Source organism: Plecotus auritus (genome assembly GCF_963455305.1).
Source record: "Plecotus auritus genome assembly, chromosome: 9".
NCBI classification, from domain to species: Eukaryota; Metazoa; Chordata; class Mammalia; order Chiroptera; family Vespertilionidae; genus Plecotus; species Plecotus auritus.
The window spans coordinates 134,938,345-134,962,080 of record NC_137783.1 but is presented as its reverse complement, the minus strand read 5'-3'; positions in this window follow the sequence as shown (position 1 = coordinate 134,962,080).

The following is a 23,736-nucleotide window of genomic DNA, read 5'->3' as shown; positions in this document are numbered from 1 at the left end:
GGTGTCCAGGGAGAGGAGAAAAGTGAAGCTATCTAGGACACGATACACTGTCAGATGTAAAGGGCTTTAGAAATTATCTAATCCAACCCTTTCATTTTACAAATAAGAAACTAAAGCCCATAGTTGCAACTGGACCTCAGGTCTCCTTGGTGATTTCTCCACAATTCCAAGGTAAGTAACATTACCATATTTGGTGAAACAAATCTCCAAAAGTCCACTTGACTCAAATCAGACCAAGGACCTGAGAGGTGAATGTCTTCAGCTGTACAGATGCAAATAAAGAATAATGTATCTCTTCAGACACTGTCCCTAGGGATCCTCAAGGCCCCCAGGCATTGAGACACATGCTCTAACTTTGCCATAGCATCAGCGGTATTTTTCAGCCAATATGAGAATGAGATTTTCTGGAAGAGATTCTGAATACCATATTGTGTAGCCCTTTCTTCTAATAAACAAAATCAGAGGAGAGAAATTTGTTGATTAGCAGTGATACTACCCACTTATAAACTGGAAAAGTCTAGGAATTATATTCTAATAACCTTAAAAAAGAATAAGCCCTTTTATTCAATAATTCCCCTTCTAGAAACTCATTCCAGGAAAGAAAATTATAGATATCTATAAAGGTATAAACACAAGGTAATCCATTGTAGTATTAGGTTGTAAATTTAGAAATGATCCAACATCTATTATAGAGAAATGGCTAAGTTAATGATGGCATATCCAAATAATGGGTTGCCAGGCAGCCACTAAAATGCTGTCTTCAAAGTGTATTTAATGATATAGGAAAAGTCCATGTTATAAAGTCAAGAAAATATATGATGTAATTCCAAATCTTACCTAATAAAAGAGAAACATGCAAATTAACCATCACTCCGCTATGCCCACAGCCAATCAGAGTGAGTATGCAAATTAACCCAACAAAGATGGAGGTTAATTTGCATATACAGGTGCAGAGTGGTGTGAAGCCTGCTATGAGGGGAAGCAGGGCGGCAGAGGGAGCTACTGGAGTGGTGCTCCAGACAGAAGCGAGGACTTGCTGGCTCCGGGCGGCCCGGGAGCGGGGACGTGCTGGCTCCCGGACAGCTGAGAATGAAGCCAGGGGCCTATACTTGCACGAATATCGTGCAACGGCCTCTAGTTAGTAATATAAAAATGGATAGGGAGCCCAGTCTGCTTGGCTCAGTCATTGAGCATTGACCTATAAATGAGGAAGTCACAGTTTAATTCCCAGTCTGAGCACATGCCAGGGTTGCAGGCTCAATCCCCAGTGGTCTTTTTATTTCCAATCATAAGGCCTTCTCACAGTAGAATTTTTCTGGATTAACCTGATCCAATAGAAACTCTGTCATGATCATCCATAAAAATAAATTGAAGAATATAAATGTTTAACAAGATAAGAGAGGAAGAGGGGCCAACAGAGCAGACTAAGGAAGAATTATCAAAAAACCGTGTGAAAAATAAGAACAGTATCTCAGAAATCAAAATAAGAGAAACTTCATTTAAAGAAGAGAGTGCATAGCAGCACAATTTACCATAGCTAAGATTTGGAAACAGCCTAAGTGCTCATCAGCAGATGAATGGATTAAAAAACTGTGGTACATCTACACAATGGAATACTACGCTCTGGTAAAAAAGAAGGAGTTCTTACCATTTGCAACAGCATGGATGGAGATGGAGAGCATTATGCTAAGTGAAATAAGCCAGGCAGAGAAAGATAAATATCACATGATCTCACTCATTTATGGAATATAATGAACAATATAAACTAGTGGTCGGCAAACTCATTAGTCAACAGAGCCAAATATCAACAGTACAATTGAAATTTCTTTGGAGAGCCAAATTTTTTAAACTTAAACTTCTTCTAATGCCACTTCTTCAAAATAGACTCTCCCAGGCCATGGTATTTTGTGGAAGAGCCACACTCAAGGGGCCAAAGAGCCCCATGTGGCTCGCAAGCAGCAGTTTGCCAACCACGGATATAAACTGATGAACAAAAACAGATCCAGAGAAAGAGAAACATCAATCAGAATATCAAACCTAAGAGGGAAGGTAGGGGAGGGTGGGGGGAAGGGGAAGAGATCAACCAAAGGACTTGTATGCATGCATATAAGCCTAACCAATGGACACAGACAACAGGGGGGTTAGGGCATGAGGGGGGAATGGGGGGGAATGGAATAAGGACATATATATAACACCGTAACCAATAAAGAAATTTTTAAAAAAAGAAGAGAGTGATCAGAGAAGTCAAATGCTGATGAGAAGCTAGGAGAGATGAGCACAAAAATGCCAATGCATTTTGGAGTAAGGAATTGATTTCTGATTTGGTGAGAGATGTTCCATAGAATGGTGGAGGAAGAAATCCAGGTTAAGGTGATTGGAGAATAAATGAAATATAAGGAAATGAAGATAAATCTTTCAAAGAGCTGCATCAGGAAAGAAAGGAGAAGGATATGATAATAAGAGGGTGAGCTGGAGACTGCAGGAGCTCAAAGGAAGGCATTTCTTATTAGATGAGAGAGATAAGCTTATTGATGTTAACTATAGAAAGCAGGTAAGATGGACAGAAATTGGTGGGATTTAATAAGAGATGGGAAGGGGAAAGAAAAATAGCTAAATCAATAGTCCAGACACTGTTTCAAATCCTTTATGTTTATTAATTTATTTTATCTTCAGTCACACCTCTATGTGTAAGTATTGGGATTAGTTTTGTACAGAAAGAATACCTCTTCTACACAATGGAAAAGAAGTATTTTAGCTTAGGTGTGGATGTAGGTGTATGTCTGTGAGTACTTGAGATTAGAAGAAAGAGCAGGAAGTTGACATGTTATCTCTGAATACCTATTTTCTGGAAGAAATAGAATGGAAAATCACCTTTTGGAAGTGAGCAGGGTGAGGGAATGCATCAGAAAAGCATAGAGAAAAAGAATAGGGTGTTAATGCTAAAAATTAAAGTTTGAATGGCCTCTTATGCTAGTTGGAGAAAATGCAGAGTAGGAATACATAGAGCAAGTGTGAGACATCACTTAGGGTCAGGTGCAGGTGGAAAACCATCATTTGGGAGTTATATTCATCCACATGTATGATCTCAGTACCCCAGAAGAGAAAACAAATTGAAATGAAGCAGGTTTAAATTTTTCAGACTTAGAGCAGCAGATAAGTGGCAAAGTTTTTGAGAATAAAGGAAAGAGACACTTTAAAATAAATTAAAATTGTGGAATCTAGGAGAAAGGAGAAAGTAAATTAGGATGGGGACTAATCAAGTGGTAAAAGATGAAGAGAGCAAGGGATAAAAGCACTTTATGAGGTCAAAGAATAGCAATGGTGATAGGTAGGGGGAATGTATTCAGAGAATAGGAGATTGGAATCAGAAATTAGGCTATTAGAAGTTAGGATTTCAGAAGTAAATCAGCTCAAGTTAGAGAAATAGTCATGCCCATCCAGCATTGCTCAGTGGTTGAGCATTGACCCATGAACCAGGAGCTCAAGGTTTGATAGACAGTCAAGGCACTTGCCTGGGTTTCAGGCTCAATCCCCAGTAGGGGGCATGCACAAAGCATTGATGTGTCTATCTCTCTCTCCCTTCCTCTCTCTGAAATCAATAAGAACATTATTTTTAAAAAATAGAGATGTCAATAAGGAAATGGGTGCTGTAGGTACCACAGACATTAGCAGGATGCAACAGGAGTTTAATGGAGAGAAATATCTGTGAACCCGGTGCCAAATACATCAATGATTAGAAAGAAATTTGTCAGGAGAAACAGGAAAGGGTAAAATTTCATCTTGCCACATGGCACTTCATTCAAAGAAGAAAGAGTTTTTCTATGCAAATAGACAAGTAACACTTTAGAACCATGAATTGAAGGCAAGGAGAATGTTGATTCTTGTCTTTACTCACAGGGTTACTATAGGTGTCTGGAGGGTGGCAAGGAAAAGCATACACATATCAATACTTTATAGTTCAAGGAAAGGATTTGGACATCTTACCAGTTCAAAATAACACATGCTGATTTTGTAGATTTTTAAAGTACTTTCTGGCTCTAGGGACCTACAATTATTTTTAGGAATTAGTTCCCAATATTGGGCTCAGGTCCAAGAGTTTGCAAGGGGGAAAAAATTAACAAATAAAAATTCTTTTTTTTTATAAGGGAGTGGATTTCTACAAACTGTTATTTTCTTCTTTTTTTTACTTTAAGTTATTTTTATACGCCCCAGAGATAACCATTATTCTGACTTCTATAATAATCAATTATTTTTGCCTGTTCACATAAATGAAATTATACATTATATATTCTTTTGTGTATGGCTTCTTTGACACAACATATTTTTTTATATTTATCCATGTTGTCATGTGCATCCATACTCCATCTTTTTTTTTTTTACTGTTATACAGTGTTCCACTGTAAGAGCATCCCATAATTCATTTATCCATTCACCTGTTGATGAGTATTTGAGTTGACTTTAAATTATATTTTACTTTTCAATTTCAGTGAAATACAATATATATTAGTTTCAGGTGTACAACCCAATGATTAGACATTACATAGCTTAGTAAGTGATCATCCCAATAAATCTTGTGCCCATCTATCACCATACATAGTTATTACAATATTATTGACTATTTAGAATTGAAGGACATATGAAGAGCTTTCCAGACAAGAAAAGCTATGGAGTTTGTCACCACCAAACCAGAATTACATTTGAAATGTAAAGGGTCTTCTTTAAGAAGATGAAAAAAAAAGATAAAAAAATATTAATAATAAAATGACAATATATACATATCTATCAACAACTGAATGTAAAATAAATACACAAACAAACAAACATAAAAAAAAACAGAACAGAAACAGACTCATAGAGAGAAAATTTTGACCATTGTCTCATGGGAGGAGGGTTGGGCAGGTTAGGTGGAAAAGGTGAAGGGATTAAGAAGTACAAATTGGTAGTTACAGAATAAGCATGGGAATATAAATACAAATTCTTTTTTAAAATTATTTTTAATTATAGGTGATATACAGTATATTAGTTTCAAGTGTACAACATAGTGTTTCAATATTTATATACATTACAAAATGATCACCACAATAAGTCTAGTAACCATCATAAATACAAATTCTTTAGAACCAGGATCCTAATTAATTGGAAGGCTGAAAAAGACAAGACACTGCTGTCCAAAACAATCTGCTTACCTGACGTTTTGTTATAGACCTGTGTGCACACCACTTTCTGCAGTCACTCAGTGTGGCAATGGAGAAGCTTCTGTGGCTACCACCTTATAGACTCCACCACACCAAACTTGAACTGACTCAAGCGTCACTATGCAGCATAGAACTCCAAGAAGAACTAGGTTCCTAATGAGTCAACTGAAGGAACTGTTTGTTGACATAAAGTCAGAGACTTTGTGGGTCAGAGGAAAACTTCTACAATTATGAAATGTTTCCCACTGAACATTTTTATTTATATACCATCACTTATATATGATTGGATACTCCAAAGCAATAAATAATAAGGCAATGTTGTGGAGTTGGCAGAAATTGTCCAGCTGCAGAGTTATTTAAATAGTATCATTAGGGCAAACAGAAGACCTGAAAAATTTGACTTCATTTCAAAATGCCTGGCCCAACGCTTTCAACCATGTGACCTGGGGGAAGCCAAGAACTCTTCAGAGAAGTGGATGTTAGCCTGAGAACTGGGCTTTGTACAAGTTATCCTTTTTGTTCTTTAAAATGAATGGAGGCAAATAAAGGAAGGGAGTTGTAAACATAAGAAAAAAGGACAGTTACTGGACAAAAGTTCATTAGGGATTGGAATTAGTTCTGGAGAGGAGCAGAGGTAAATTTTGTCTTTTAAAAGTGTGTTCCTCACACGATCCCTATCAAGATCTTCTGGGCTTACTTGTTAGAAATACAGGAATTTCTCCAAATCACCTGAATCAGGATCTTCCAGAATGCTTGGGAATCTGTTTTTTACAAAAAGCTACCTAAAAGTGTTGAATCTACATGAACATTTTGGAGATGTTTTGACAGAGAAAGGGGAAAAGAAGCTATCAACATTTTAGCCACTTTCTAAAATAGTGTAGCGCAACATCACAAATTTTAATCATTCATGAAATAATAAAGCAAGAGTTATTTTCACACAAATAAGGAAAACAATGTTAAGAGAGAATTAATATCTTTCCCAGGGTCACAAAACTAGCCACCAGCAGTCCCTCAATCGAACGCCAAAGATCAGGTTCTTTTAATGACACCATGATTCTTCAGTGAGTGGTCTCTTATCCATGGCCATTATATCTTCTTACAGACCTGCTTCATTCACTTCAGATGACATATTCAAAACCACCTATGATGACTTAGTACTATGTATGTGCTTGTTAGGTAAGGCATTGGGTCTTACAATCTTAGTAATTCCATCTTTTGAACCAAAAATGGTTCACACTGTGGGGAAACACGGGACTTGGTTGGAAAGTCTATAAGGAGGATTCTCCAAAAGGTCAGGGGCCTCTAGGGGGACCTTGCCAAAGGTGGCAGCCACTGCCTTGACTTTTCCAAACAAGTCTGAGCCCCGGGTGTTTACTTAGACACGTCCTTGCTTAAAAGACACTACAGATGCATGTGTCTTCTCAAGGATGCTTACCCTGATGATAGTATCTAATAGTTAACTTTAGTTCAAGCTGTTGTTACAATAAAAGCTTAAGGAGGCCGGCAAACAGGGCTGTTTGCTCCTATAGCCAAGCAGTCCCTTAGCCTCTCTTTCACAGAAACGTGCGTCAGAGTAATCCATTCATCCATCACTCAGGGTCTGCCTGTCAGTCCCGGCATTACGCAATATATCAAAGAAATTTTACAGATTGGTAATTTTATATGATTAATTTGTTCACAAAATTATATGTAGTTATATTATCTGTTATTTCAACCTCCTTTTTAAAAAATGTTGGTCTATTCCTGCCAGTAAATGCATAATTTTTACACAGTTGAGATCATACTGTGCATAGTTGAGAAGACACAATTTTGTATCCCACAATAAGTATTACATAAGTATTTTCTCAAGCCATCAAAAAATTTTATAAAGACAGTTCATAATGGTTGTACAATTGAATTGCACATCTCAGAAAGAATTTCATTTCATAACATTTGGACTTTCCTAGAAATTCCAGATACCTAGGAAATATGATTACTAAGGTAAGTTTCCTTAACACACCCTTTTACTTCTATAGAACTGTATGAATGGTCACATTTTTTTTCTAGTCACTTATTGCACCAAATATTCCTACCCCAAGTGAAATCACTTTTATGACTTATGCCTTTATGTAACTTGGACATTTTGGTATTTTCATATGCAAATTGTCAGTCTTTTGTAGAAAAAAAAGGTTGAAAATAGAAAAGGGAGGGAAGCCAGATAGTAAAGTAGTATCCTAAAAGATCTTGTCTTTGAGACTTTGCAAGGACAATTTTATTAGTCAGAGTAGATACCCCAACATTTCAGTGACTTAGCACAATAAAACTTTACTCTTGCCTATATCACCCTTCACAGTCCTATCAGGATGCAAGCTTTTCCTATATTGTAGTTCTATCCTCCTCTGAGACCTCAGCGTTCTCTCCAATTCAGCTGTGGTAAAAGAGAGTGAGGGCCAATCACTGAAATGGTGATATCATTTCACTAAAAATCCACTAGCCACATTTCAGGGGCCATACTTAACTGCAAATGAGACTGGGCAATGGGATCTAACTGTGGTCTAAAGAAAAAAAGAGAGAGAATGCATATATTGGTGACCACAAGCAGAACCTGCTACTATGAGGGGAAAAGGAGGAAGCCTGAAAGTGAAGAAGGAAGCCTGATGGAGGTGGCAACCAACACCTTCCAAATCCTGAAATCAGAAATGAATTGGTATATAAATGGAGAAGCACACACACACACACACACAATGTGTTCTCTACAACACACTTCAATTAACCTATCTTAGGAAACTGTAAAGAAAAAACTACAATTGACTCTTGAACAACACAGGTTTGAACTGCACCAATCCACTTATATGAAAAACTTTTTCAATATATGGTGACAGAAGATGGTTTGACTTTAAGTGGTGGGCACATGATACAATATACAGATCATGTATCATGGAAATGTATACTTGAAAGCTATACAATCCTGTTAACCAATGTCACCCCATAAATTTAATAAAAATAAACTTATTTTAAAAATTGGGGTGAGATTTATAACAATTTTAAAAAATGCACAGAGAAACTGTGTAGCCTACAAATATTGAAAAAATTTAAGAAAACTGTGTATCATGAGAGCATAAAATGTATTAGACCCTAGTCTATTTTATCATTCACTACCATAAAATATACACAAATATATTATAAAAAAGTTAAAATTTATCAAAACATATGCACACACAGACACAGAATGGTGTCATTTGCAGTCACAAGAAATGTAAACAAACATTAACATGCAGTATAAAAGCATAAAATTAATTGTAGTGAATACTGTTTTTCATTGTGTTTGGTGTGAAGCCAAGACCCATGCAAAGTGTCACTGGTGATGCTGGAAATGCCCCAAGAAGCAAACAAAAACCAGGACATTCCAAACAAAGTTGAATTGCTTGATATCAACCAAGCAATTGCAGTCTGCAGCCGTGGCTGCCCACCATTTCAAGATAAACAACTCCAGTGTGCCCTAGCCGGTTTGGGTCAGTGGATAGAGCATCGGCCTGCAGAATAAAGGGTCCCAGGTTCCATTCAGGCCAAGGGCATATGCCCAAGCTGCGGATTCGATCCTCACCCCCCACCCCCCGTAGGGGGCGTGCAGGAGGCAGCCAATCAATGATTCTCTCTCATCATTGATGTTTCTTTTTCTCTATCTCCCTCCCTTCCTCCCTGAAAATCAATAAAATATATATTTTTTTTAAAAAAAAAACAACTCCAGTGTAAGGACCATTATAAGAAAAGAAAAGGAAATTCATGAAACTGCCACTCCAGCTATGCCAGCAGGCATGGAAACCTTGCACTTTTTTGTGAAATACCTTTTTATCTCTTATTGAAAATGCAGCTTTTATGTGGGTACAAGATTTCTCTAAGAAATGCATCCCTGTAAACTCTAATGTGATTCAAGAAAAAGCAAAGCCATCATATGACAACTTAAAGCAAAAGGAAGGCAAAGGATCTAAAACTGGAGAATTTAATGCCAAAGAAGGGTTTGATAATTTTAGAAAGAGGTTTCGCTCTAAAAACAAACAAAAGTCAACAAACAGGAGCAGCTCCTGTGGCAGACCTAGAGGAGAGTGAGTTCCCATAAGCCATTGAGAAAATCATGAAGGAGAAAAAATACCTGACTGAAAAGATATTTAATGCTGACAAAAGTCCCCTACTATGGGGGGAGAGGGAGCCATAGAGGACATTATTAGTAAGGAGGAGAATCAAGCACTGGGATTTAAGGCAGAAAGAGATAGGCTAACTCTACTGTTCTGTGCAAATACGTTTGGGTTTATGATCAGGACCGCCCTTATCTATACAGCTGTTCAGCCCAAGCCTTGACGGGCAAAGATAAACACCAGCTGTCAGTCTTTTGGTTGTACGACAAGAGGGCCTGGACAATGAGAACTCTTTTCCTGGCTTAGTTCTATCGATGCTTTTCCCTTTAGTCAGGAAGTACCTAGCCAGCAAGTGACTGCCTTTTAAAGTTCTTTTTATATTGGACAAGCCCCTGGCCACTCAGAACCCCAGGAATTCAACACCATGGGCATTGAAGTGGTCTACTTGCCCCTAGACATGATGTCTCTGACTCATCCTCTAGATAAGGAGGTTATAAGGACCTTTAAGGATCATCACCAAACAAGGTAATATAGAACTCTACAGAAATGATTGTCAATGCTATGGAAGAGACCCCCGATAGAGAGAGCATCATGAAAGTCTGTTACACCATTGAAGATGCCACTGTTGTTACAGTAAAAGCCATGAAGAGAGCCATAGATTCCTGCTGGAGAAAATGCATTTAGATGCATGATTTCCAGGATTATGACAGAAACAATGAAGGGCATCATGAAAGAGATTTTAGATATACCGAAAAGTGGGGTGAAGAATGTCAAGATATTGATCATAGAGAAATTCAAGAGCTAATAGACACCACACCATAGGAATTAATATAAGATGACTTGATAGAGATGAATGCTTCCAAACCAAAGCCAGAGGAAGATGTAGAAGAAACAGTGACAAAAAATAAATTGACATTAGACAGTCTGGCAGAAGGGTTCCATTTATTCAAGGCTCCTTTTGACTTCTTTGATGACATGTACCCTTCTATGATATGGATACTGAAACTAAAGCAAATGGTGGGAGAAGAACTGGTACCATAGGGAAATATTTTCAGAGGAATGTAAAGGCAAAAGGGTCAGTCAGAAATTGGGATTTCTTTCACTGAGTGTGCCTGCCTCTCCTGCCTCCCATTTCACCTCCTCTACCTCTGCAATGGCAAAACCAGCTTCTCCTCCTCTTCTTCTCTCTTCTCCTCCTCTTCCTCCTCGGCCTATTCAACATGAAAATGATGAGGATGAAGACTTTTATGATGGTCCACTTGTACTTAATGAAGCCTATATAATAAAGAGGTAATATGCAAATTAACCCTTATGCCCTCACAAGATGGCTGCCTACGACCAGGCTGGCAGGGGGGTTGGTGAGGTATGACCAAACGACTGAACAGGCAGGCTGTGTGGGCAACCAGGCCAGCGGGGATGGCAATGAGGGGCGAGTCTCTATGACTGTGATGTGCGCACCCCAACCAGTGCCTGGTGAGGGAGGAGCCTGTAACCAAGGTATGTGCCCTTGACCAAAATCTAACCTGGGACCTTCCAGTCTACAGGCTGATGCTCTATCCACTGAGCCAAACCAGCTAGGGCTGATATGTTTTTTAATAACAAATTCTGCAATAGCTTTTATTTTATGCCTAGTCCTATCTCCACTCTCCCCTCACACTACCTGAAGAAGGATTTGCTATTTTCCAGGGAAGCCTTTTAAATCTGCTTATGGACATTCAATTAGAGGACAGTGAGAATGTAACTAATAGAAATAAAAAGATGTCCCTATGTTGCCTGACTATAGGTTTTGAATAATAATCGCTAGCATTTATTAAGTAGCAATATACCAGGCACAATCTAACTTATTGACATACTGTTTTATTTGATCCTCACAACCACACTGTGAGGTAAACATAACTATATTTACATGTTATAGATGAGGAAATTGAGATTCAGAAAGATTAAGTAGCTTGCTCAAGATCACTTAGGATGGAAATAGCCAAGCCAGGACTCAAAACCTATGTAGTCTGGTTCCAGAAATTAAGGCTCCAAAATCTTTGCCCAGAGCCTCCAAGAAATATAAGAAGACAAACATCATTTGGCTTCAGATGGCTATCAGCTATTTGAAACCATATTATCTGCCAGTTTCCTCATTTATGTGGCAGCCTGAATTTCCAGAAAGACCACAAAAGGTAAAGTATGGTAAATAAATACTTAAAGATAGCTTTGTTCAAGTTTTTCCTATAGAAAATGAATTCTGAAAGGTATAAGACACTATTTGATTCAAAAGGTGAGAAATTTTTTAAAAATTGTTTTAAATCAAGCTAGTTTAGAATAAATGTAGTCCACAATGCTCTGGCTTCAGTATCTCTGGGAGATCAGCAAATAAACTGAAAGGAACTTGGACTACAGGCTGCTGCATCCACCCTTCTCCTGCAAGTTTCCTCTGCTCGCCATTGGTAGAAAGACAATAAAAGAATTGTTAAAACCAGAAGCATTGAGAGATTGCACCTAGGTTCCAGTCTAGGTTCTGCAACTTAGAATTTATGTACTACTGAATGAACAATTTAACCTCCCATAGCTTCAATTGACAGAGCTACCACATTTAAACAATAATACTGTCTACTTCATAGAGTTGTTGCCAGCATGAAACAAGACAACACATTAGATGCACCAAGCACACTCTCTGGAACCTATTGCATGTTTTGAAAGTTTTCTTTTTTACTAGAGGCCTGGTGCACGAAATTCGTGCACAGAGAGGGGGGGGGTGTCCCTCAGCCCAGCCTGCACCCTTTCCAATCTGGGACCCCTCGGAGGATGTCTGACTGCCAGTTTAATGGCAGTCAAACATCCCTCTCACAATCTGGGACTGCTGGCTCCTAACCACTTGCCTGCCTGCCAGCCTGATCACCCCCTAACCACTCCCCTGCCAACCTAACTGCTCCCCTGCTGGCCCGATCACCCCCAACTGCCCTCCCCTGCAGACCCGATCATCCCCAACTGCCCTCCCCTGCCGGCCTGATTGCCCACAACTGCCCTCCCCTGCAGACCCGATCGCCCCCAACTGCCCTCCCCTGCCGGCCCAATTGCCCACAACTGCCCTCTGTTGCCGGCCCGATTGCCCCCAACAGCTCTCCCATGCTGGCCTGTTCGCCCCCAACTGCCCTCCCCTGCCAACCTGATCACAACTGCCCTCCCCTGACAGTCATCTTGTGGTGGCCATCTTGTGGCGATGTGGGGTGGCCATCTTGTGACAACATAGGGACAGCCATCTTGTGATGACATGACGGCATTGTGTAAGGGCGCAAGGGCCATCTAGGCTTTTATTAGTATAGATGATTCTGTTTCTATTTTGCTTGGTAGTTCGGTTTGTTTATTAAATTCCATATATGAGTGAAATCATATGGTACTTGTCTTTCTCTGATTGACTTATTTCACTTTGATAGAGAGCTGGAAAACAGCTTTAGTGGGGGGTGTAGGATGGTAGAGAGATTGAGAAAAAAAAAAGAGAAAGAGGACTCATGGACATTAACAACAGTATGGTGATTGCAGGGGGGCAGTAAGAGATGGAAGAGGGCATAAAGGGGATAAATGGTGATGGAAAAAAATAAAGTTAGCTTATAGTTTATACCAAAAGAAAAGAAAAAGAAAAAAGAAAGTATTATTTCTCTGCCATGATGTCAGTGTGCTGGTATTTATTGTTTTATATGGAGTCACAGCATCCATCCCCTTTTCCTAATAATGTCACATTCTCATTCAAGAAAATGATTTATTCCTCCAAATCCCTGGTATCAAGGGAAGATCAGCCAATCAGACACTTTCACTGGGGATGTTGAATCCTGAGTGGGTTATGCAAGGCCAATAGGGTGCTGATGATCAAAGGTTGCTTCTAGGACACTGCTGCTCCACTTCTTGCTGCTTGGGCCTCCAGAACTTTACATAGTCACTCTCTGTTTCCAAAGCTAGTTTTGTCCCTTCCACCACAACGCATTCCTTTTAACTTTAATCAGCCAGGGAGTTGCTTACAACCAATAATCCTAACTGATACAGTGTCTTTATATGCTAGCAGTAGGTTTGATAGTCATTCATTTGTTATTCCTTTGATTTATTCACTTTTCCAAGGATTCCATTCACTTAATCACTTATTCAAACCCAGTTTTCTGCCTTTTAACTAGCTATGTGACTTTAGGAAAAGTAACCTAGGTCTCAGCCTCTTTAGCTGTAAAATGTGGACAATTATATCAACCATGCAAAGTTGTTGGCAGGATTTCAGGTCATATGGATGTACATAGTTATACTGCTTTGACAAATAGTATTAACCTGGAGCATACATGTCTGGGAGAGATATGGCTTTCATTAGAAAAGTATTGCAATTTTTTAAAAAGGAATGATTAGTTTCTGGTTCTCCAAAATAAGACAATAAAGTAAAGTATTTTCCACCTCTCTATCTTATCAAAAATCAAGCCTGGAAAGACTGTCTTCCCTTTTGCTTATGTCATGGAGGCCATGTGAGTTGTTGTTCTAATGAAGAAAAGGGGATATGACAAGGAGGACACCCTTTCAATGGTCTAGTACAGTAAGAGAGAAGAGGGAGAGGAAAGAGTCTAGTTGTAAGACCTGTGATTGTTCCCTTAAATGTTTATGCTTTAGAGAAGGAACAGGAGGTACAGGATGGGTAAGGATAATACTATGGTGAGAGATTCCTGACTCCTCTACCCCACTTGGTAACTTGGAGAAGGTCTCATTGTGGAATTCTTTGTACAGCCTTGGGGTGCAGACCATCAAAATGTACTTGGTGCATCATAATTGGAGGGAGAACTTAAAGTTAATTATATCTGGGCAAAAGAGGCCTCTGACCTCTGACTTGGGCACCATATTTCAGAGGGACCAGTATATGACAAACATTCACAAAAACAAATTTATTCAATAACACACAAGCTCCTCCACCACTGGGGATCCAGTTCTCTGTGCTAACATGATACAACCTATCACTTTAAACAACTGTCCTTGTGATTCACGCTGTTCAGGCTTCAGGGAAATGCTGCTCCACATTTTAAAATGAAAGCCTACCATCAAAATACCATGAAGGTTTGTAGGTGGTCCCATCACTGACACACTGTAAGAAAAAAGAGAAATTACCTAACTTGCCAAATCAGCTCAGGTAGCCTGAATGCAATGCATTATTGTACAAGCTTCATGTGTCTATTTTCTTTGTGTTCCAAGTCACAGATCTGGAGATTCCAATAATAAAGTAAATAAGAAACATTTTATAATATTACATAATTAATATTGCAACAGTCACACACAAAAAATAAGGAGCATTTGGTGATGTTTAGTAATTAATATTGCTCTGTAATTGTATCCATGCAGGTGTAGAAAGAACATGCTTGAAATGTGACATCAATTATTTATATCCTTTTAAGGATCTATAGTAGTTGTTACTTTAAAAGATGGTAAAATAGAAAGATATGTGATTATGATTAAAATACTTTGGAATATCTCTACAATGCTAATTTTATCGTACATAACCAACCTTATTACAATGTCTGATATATATACATATATATGTGTGTGTGTGTGTGTGTGTGTGTGTGTGTGTGTGTATACATATATATATATATATATATATATATATATATATATATATATATGGTTCATTTCTAAATTTATATGTTACTTTAAAAAATTTAATATCAGTTGTTACTGTCTCAGCAGAGCGAGATTTCTCCAAATTTAAATTAATCTAAGAACTAAAATGATTCAAGAAAGTCTATCTTATTTATCAATAATGTCAAAAGGATGCAAATTATGTGAAAATTGTTTATAAAAGCATATTTTGTAATTATTATCAAGTGAAAGCAAGGAAGATGAATTTTATTAAAAAATACATTAACAATTCATAAATTATATAGATCCTTATTTTATCATTTTTTTAAAATATCACTAGTCCATCACACAGAACACCCAAATATGTTCAATATAACTAAATCCAGGCATTTTTTATACATGACCAGCTTTTAATCACATTAAAACCCTAGGGTTTCCTTAATTGTGTGGTTATACAAATATATTTGTCAAGATAAGAGCATAAAAATTACTTATAGTTTCATAACTAATTTTAGCCTATAAATATTTGAGTCTCCATCTGTACCAGCACGGAGATGGTCCTCCTTGAAGCTCTTACCCTCACCAGCAGTTTTCAGTTTTCATGTGGTGAGGATACTGAATTGACTGGGACAGGAGTAGTATAGTCTTCCAGGTAAGAAGGGCCAAGGAAGGAAATGACAGAAACTACAGGATCTGCCCCTAGGGGGCTGATGTAGGGTACATCATGTCCTTAAGAGGAAAGTAGCCAATATTCCCAAGAAGTGATTCAAATGATAACACTCCAGTGCTCCATCTATTAATGCCAGGAGGGCAAGAAGCTATCAGATACATAGGGTCTCAAAAAGCCATTGGACTTCCAGCCAAAATAAACTCTGAGTCTCATCTCCTGCCATAAAGTTGAATAAGCTACTCTCTTCCTCTTTTGCACTCAGAGGATGTTCTGTAACATTTGAGGAAGAGGTGAAAAAACAAATCTGGGAAGGTGAATATCACCTAGGGGATCTATTTAAATAGAGTAAATATAAATAGAGTTTTTTTAACTTGCATAGTTGGTAGTTGTTGGAAGCTACCCATTGTCTTCACTATCAGAAAAGTGTAGACAAGAGGCCAGAATGCTGGTGAACCTTGAGCTCTGGCAAGGGCCAAAGCTATGCACCGATTGTTTAGTCCAGTGGTTGGCAAACAGCGGCTGGTGAGCCAAATGTGGCTCTTTGGCCCCTTGAGTGTGGCTCTTCCACAAAATACCATGGCCTGGGCGAGTCTATTTTGAAGAAGTGGCGTTAGAAGGAGTTGAAGTTTAAAAAATTTGGCTCTCGGAGGAGAAACCAAGATGGTGGCATAGGTAAGCACCTAAACTGCTGCCTCACACAACAATTTCAAAACTACAACTAAAAGACAGAACGGATACCATCCAGAATGACAGGAAAGCTGGCTGAGTGGAAATTCTACAACTAGAAGGAAAGAGAAAAGCTCACAGAGAATTGGAGGTACGGCAAAGGGTCTTTGTGCACGCAGAGAGGAAGGGTGGCTGAGAGCCTGGCTGACTTTCTCTGGCAAAAGGGGGAAGGAAGCCCCCGACCACACTGAACCCCAGTTCTGACTGCACTAAACCCCAGTTCTGGGCGAAACCCCATGGACCCAGGCTCATACAGGGGGAGTCTGGACTGTCAGGTAGAGAGAAAGGCACTGGAGACTCGGAGACCAGGGGGAGACCCGAGGGAGCCCCGGCAGGCAGGGGTCTGGAGGCACACGTGCCAGTGTGCACAAAGGCTGCGGAGGTTGCCACAGGCTTTCCCTAGCAGAAGGGAGTCCGAAGCTCCTGACTGCACTGAACCCCAGTTCTAACTGCACTAAACCCCAGTTCCAGGCGAGCCCCTGGGGACCCACGCTCTTGTGGGGGGAATCTGGCCTCTCGGGCGGAGACTCGGGAGCCGGGGAAGGCAGAGGTCTGCAGGCACACACGCGCACAAGGGCAAGGCTGACTGGAAGCCAAGACTGTCTGCTCCGCCCTGAGACTCCACCCCATCCAAGCTGAGCACAGAAGCTTTTGCAATTTGGCAAGTCAAATCCTATAAGGCTATCTCCAGCACCGAACTTCTCCCAGCATAGACACAGCTGATCCTTACAGCCAACTGGCCTGGAGGTCAATTCCTCCCAGTGATACCAACAACAATCAAGACTTAACTACAACCAGGCTGTACAAACAGTCCGCAAAGGGGTGCACCAAGAGTGTCCACCTCAGGTTAACTGGGGAGGCCGACCCACTGGGCCATATAGGAAACCTAGCACACAAATCTACCCTACCAACTCAAGGAAGCAGTGAAAATATGGCATCAAAGAAACAGATCACAAACAAAAGAAATGGAGGAAAACAAACGACTGGATATAGAATTCAAAACCACGGTTATAAGGCTTTTCAAGAATATCCTAGAAAAGGCCAATAAATATAACGAGACCCTCGAAGATATGAAGAAGGACCAACTAGAAATTAAACATACACTGACTGAAATAAAAAAAATATTATACAGAGACCCAAAAACAGACTAGAGGAACACAAGAATCAAGTCAAAGAATTGAAATACAAAGAAGCAAAAAACACTCAATAGAAAAAGCAGAAAATAAATAAAATCCAAAAAGTTGAAGATAGTGTAAGAATCCTCTGGGACAACTTCAAGCGTACCAACATCAGAATTATGGGGGTGCCAGAAGAAGAGAGAGAGCAAGATACTGAAAACCTATCTGAAGAAATAATGACTGAAAACTTCCCCCACCTGGTGAAAGAAATAGACTTACAAGTCCAGGAAGCGCACAGAACCCCAAACAAAAGGAATCCAAAGAGGACCACACCAAGACACATCATAATTTAAATGCCAAGAGCAAAAGACAAAGAGAGAATATTAAAAGCAGCAAGAGAAAAACAGTTAATTACCTACAAGGGAGCACCCATACGACTGTCAGCTGATTTCTCAACAGAAACTATGCAGGCCAGACGGGAGTGGCAAGAAATTTTCAAAGTGATGAATAGCAAGAACCTACAACCAAGATTACTCTACCCAGCAAAGCTATCATTCAGAATTGAAGGGCAGATAAAGAGCTTCACAGATAAGAAAAAGCTGAAGGAGTTCATCACCACCAAACCAGTATTATATGAAATGCTGAAAGGTATTCTTAAAGAAGAGGAAGAAAAAAAAAGTAAAGATAAAAATTATGAACAACAAATACATATCTATCAACAAGTGAACCTAAAAATCAAGTGAATTAAAAACCTGAGGGGGGGAGAAAAATGGCGGCGGAATAGACAGACGTGTTCCGAGCCTTGTCCCGGAGCAGAAAGAAAGAACAGCTGAGGGTCGCACTAGGAGTGTTTGTTGGCAAGTTGGGGGACAGCTGAACTCCAGAAGAAGGTGGGAGACTGCTAGACGGGGTTCCCCTGACCTGGCAGCTCCCACTGCGGCTGGGTCCCCTCCCAGAGCTGCAGGCTTGGACGCGGAGTCCCCGCCATCTGGAACCGAAAAGTGGAGCTTATCGGAAGCCTGAGAATCCACAACTGCGGCACCCACGGAACAGCTGCGAGCCCCAGAACAACTCTCCCCAATTGGCGCAAACACACGGGTTCAGAGGAGCTCTACACTCCACCACGGAAAGGTCAGATTTCGCCTAGGATAAGGTGAGGTATCTGGTCCCAGCGCGAGAGAGGAACGCGCGTTTTGCGGGAGCTGGAGGACCAGGGAAGTCTGTGCCTAGAAAAATCGGTGGCTGCTGGGGCTGGCGTGATCTGTGAATGTGGTAGGGGGTCCTCAGAGCTGCTAACAGAAGGGCTCTCTAAAAAGCAACCCATTTTGATCTGAAGTGCAGGGACACCCTAAGAATTTCAGGGGTGTGCTAGACTTACGCGCAGCCACGGAGTGCGCACACTTGGGCTTTTTCCTCTTGAAATTCTTGCTTCTGATTACTAAGCCCAATTCATAGGTTCACCCAGTTGGGGACACCCTGGGAGACTGCAGGGGAAAGTTGTTTTTCTGGAACCTGGGGATCGGAGCGGGGAGTGACCATCGGAGAGCCAGCTCTGAGGCAGCTCACTCCCACAAACCGGTAGTGAGTGCCACAGGGAAAGAAGGCTCTAACACTCCCTAGAGAGGCCATAGATAAACCCGGAAGTCAATCCAGAAACACTGCCACCCAGGGGCTGAATCACAAATTGACTCTTGTGTAATCAAAAATAAAGGAATACAAATTAAGACACACCGCCTGCTTAAAATCAGGACTGGCTTACATCACTGAAGAGCAGTGGAACGCAGGGAACTGCAATACTGTCCGGACTGAGAAACAGGCGTGCCAAACAGAACAACAGAGGAAGTGAATGACCTTCACTACTCCACATTTTATTTTTATTTTTTATTTTTTTATTTTCATTTTTTGCATCTTTTACTCAAGAAACTAATTTTTTTACTCACTTGATTTTACCTTTTTAATTATTACATTTTTATTTTCAATCCGTATTATTACTACTGCTATTTTATCTTTTTTTTTTTTTAAGTGTCATTTTATTTTCTCTTCATTTTGTTTTGGGATTAATGTTCTACATTCTATTTTTATCTTTCCTTTAGCATCATTTTACTCTATCTCAAATCTACCTTTATGCCATCACTCTCTTCCTCACTTTTCCCTTTTCAGTGTCCTGTTTATCTTACCCCTTTCCTGCTTTAGATTTTCCCTATTCTTTCTGTTTACCCCCTTTTAAAATTTCACCCTACTTATATATCTAATCTCCAATCCCCTGCTCCAAGTCCATACACACCTCTCTCTTCGCTGTCTTAACTATCCAAAAAATTGTTTTTCTCTCTGCCCTTTTGTTGTTGTTTGCTTGAATGTAGATTATATCAAATTTTTATGCTTTTTTGTGAGATTGTTTTGCTTATTCTTCTTTTGTTTATTTTTTTGTTTGTTTAGTGCTTCTGTTTTCCCTTGCCTCACTCAATATTAGTTGGTGTTGTAGTTTGTATTAATCCCCAGGTACTTGTAGCTGGCATTTGCTGGGATAAGTGATTGTTCTATTGGAGTTTTATCCCCAATATATATAGTCTGTTTCCCTTTCTCTCATAGTCTCTTTCTTGTCTCTCTTACTTTTTTTTCTTCTCTTTTTTCCCTTTTCCCAATTTCATTTTGACACCCCCTTTTTTTTTCTTCTTCTTTCTTTCTTTTTCCTCTTCTTCTTTCTCTACTATCCCCTAATTTGCCTTTCTCTGGTGGTCACCTTTATTGGAGGTTATTAATATCGTGAGTACATTTCTGTTCAGTGCCTTGTGTGTTGTACCTGATAGTGCTGTATTTTGTGCCTTTAAATCGACGCAGGAGAGAGAGAACTACATAACCAGACACCCAGAGAAGAGAGACCATGGGGAGACAAAGACACAGCCCTCATATGAAAGAAAAGCAGGCATCACCAGAAAAGGAAGTAAACGAAATGGAAGCAAGCAACCTTCCAGAAAAAGAATTCAGAGAAATGGTCATAGGTGGCTGAAAAGAATGGAAGACAAATTCGACAATATGAGCAAGAACCAAGAGGAAATGAAGAAGAACCAAGAAGAAATGAAAAATGACATCGCTGCTGTAAAGAACTCAATAGAAAGCATCAAGAGTAGACTAGAAGAAGCAGAAGACCGCATCAGTGAGCTAGAAGACAAGATGGGAAAAAATACCCAAGTAGAGCAAATTCTAGAGAAAAAAATTAAAAGGCAGGAGGAGAGCCTAAGGGAACTTTGGGACAACACGAAACAAAACAACATCCGCATAATAGGGGTTCCAGAAGGAAAGGAAGCTGAGCAAGGAATAGAAAACCTATTTGAAGAAATAATGACAGAAAATTTCCCTGATATAGAGAAGAAAAAACCCACACAAATCCAAGAAGCTCACAGAGTCCCAAGCAAAATGAACCCCAAAAGACTGACGCCAAGGCACATTATAATTAAATTGGCAAACACCAACGACAAAGTAAGAATCTTAAAAGCGGCCAGAGAGAGACAGAAAGTTACATACAAAGGAACCCCCATCAGACTAGCAACTGATTTCTCAACAGAAACTCATCAGGCCAGAAGGGAATGGAATGAAATATACAAAGTCATGCAAAGGAAGGGTCTGAATCCAAGAATACTGTACCCAGCAAGGCTGTCAATCAAAATTGAAGGTGAAATCAGGAGCTTCACAGACAAAAAAGGACTAAGGGAATTTATTACCACCAAACCAGCAATGCAAGAAATGCTAAAGGGTCTGCTGTAAAAAAAAAAAAAAGAAACAGGAAGCGAAGAAGGAACACAGGTGTAAAGAATAGGAATGGCGACAAATAAGTACCTATCAATAATAACTTTAAATGTAAACGGATTAAATGCCCCAATCAAAAGACATAGGGTAATGGATTGGATAAGAAAACATGACCCATATATCTGCTGTCTACAAGAAACCCACCTCAGAAAAAAAGACGCACACAGACTGAGGGTGAAGGGATGGAAAAAGGTTTTCCAGGCAAATGGAACTGAAAAAAAAGCTGGGGTAGCAATACTTATATCTGACAAATTAGATCTCAAACTGAAGGACATAACAAGAGATAAGGAAGGCCACTTCATAATACTAAAGGGAGCAATCCAACAAGAAGAAATAACTCTGGTAAACATATATGCACCCAATGCAGGAGCACCCAAATACATAAAAAAACTCCTGGAGGATATCAAGGGAGAGATTGACAACAATACAATCATAGTAGGAGACGTTAATACCCCACTATCACCATTGGACAAATCCTCTAAACAAAAAATCAGCAAAGAAACATCAATCCTAAATGACTCACTAGACCAGATGGAATTAATTGACATCTTCAGAACATTTCACCCCAAAGCCACAGAATATACATTCTTCTCAAGTGCACATGGGTCATTTTCAAAGATAGACCATATGTTGGGACATAGGCAAAGTCTCTTCAAATTCAAGAAGATAGAAATCATATCAAGCATCTTCTCAGACCACAGTGGCATAAAACTGGAAATCAACTACAATAAAAACAACCCAAAGAAATCAAACACATGGAGACTAAACAGCATGCTATTAAACCATGACTGGGTTACCAGAGAGATCAAAGAAGAAATAAAAAACATCATGACAACAAATGACAATGAAAACACTACAATCCAAAATCTATGGGACACAGCGAAAGCAGTCTTGAGAGGGAAGTTCATAGCTCTACAAGCCTACTGCAAAAAACAAGAAACAGGGGTAATAAATTACCTAACCCAACAACTCAAAGAGTTAGAAAAAGAGCAACAAGAAAAGCCCAGTGTAAGCAGAAGGAAGGAAATAATAAAGATCAGAGCACAGATAAACGACATAGAGACCAAAGAAACAATACAAAAGATCAACAAAACCAAGAGCTGGTTCTTTGAAAGAATAAACAAGATTGATGAACCTCTAGCTAGGCTCACCAAGAAGCAAAGAGAGAGGACCCAAATAAACAAAATCAGAAATGAAAGAGGTGAAATAACAACAGATCCCGCCGAAATACAAAGGATTGTTAAAAAATACTACGAACAACTCTATTCCAACAAACTGGACAACCTGGAGGAAATGGACATATTCCTAGAAAAATATAACCTTCCAAAACTCAATCAGGAAGAATCTAAACAGCTCAATATGCCAGTAACTATGGAAGAAATTGAAGCAGTCATCAAAGAGCTTCCGGCAAACAAAAGCCCGGGGCCAGACGGCTTCACAGGAGAGTTTTACCAAACATTCAAGGAAGAACTAAAACCTATCCTCCTCAGACTATTCCAAAAAATTCAAGAGGAAGGAACACTTCCAAGCTCCTTCTATGAAGCCAGCATCACCCTAATACCAAAACCAGATAAAGACAACACAATGAAAGAGAATTACAGGCCAATATCCCTCATGAATGTAGATGCCAAAATCCTCAACAAAATTCTAGCAAATCGGATCCAGCAGTACATCAGAAAGATCATACACCATGACCAAGTAGGGTTTATCCCAGGAATGCAAGGATGGTTCAATATCCGAAAATCAATAAATGTGATACATCACATAAACAAATTGAAAGATAAAAATCACATAGTCATATCAATTGATGCAGAAAAAGCATTTGACAAAATCCAACACCCTTTCTTGATAAAAACTCTCAACAAGGTGGGAATAGAAGGATCATACCTCAACATAATAAAAGCTATATATGATAAACCCACAGCTAACATCATACTCAATGGGCAAAAACTAAAACCATTTCCCCTAAGAACAGGAACAATACAAGGATGCCCACTCTCACCACTCCTGTTTGACATAGTACTGGAAGTATTAGCCATTGCAATTAGACAAGAAGAAGAAATAAAAGGCATCCAAATTGGAAAAGAAGAAGTAAAGCTGTCCTTATTTGCAGATGACATGATATTGTACATAAAAAACCCGAAAGACTCTATCAAAAAACTAACAGACTTAATAAATGAATTCGGCAAGGTAGCAGGATACAAAATTAACGCCAAGAAATCTATGGCATTTCTATACACCAACAGTGAACTTACAGAAAGAGAGACTAAAAAAGCAATCCCATTTTCCATCGCACCAAAAAAATTAAGATACTTAGGAATAAACCTAACCAAGGAGGTAAAAGACCTATATGCGGAAAACTACAGGACACTGAAAAAAGAGATAGAGGAAGATGTAAACAGATGGAAGAACATACCATGTTCATGGATTGGTAGAATCAACATCATCAAAATGTCCATACTACCCAAAGCAATCTATAGATTCAATGCACTCCCCATTAAAATACCAACAGCATATTTCACAGA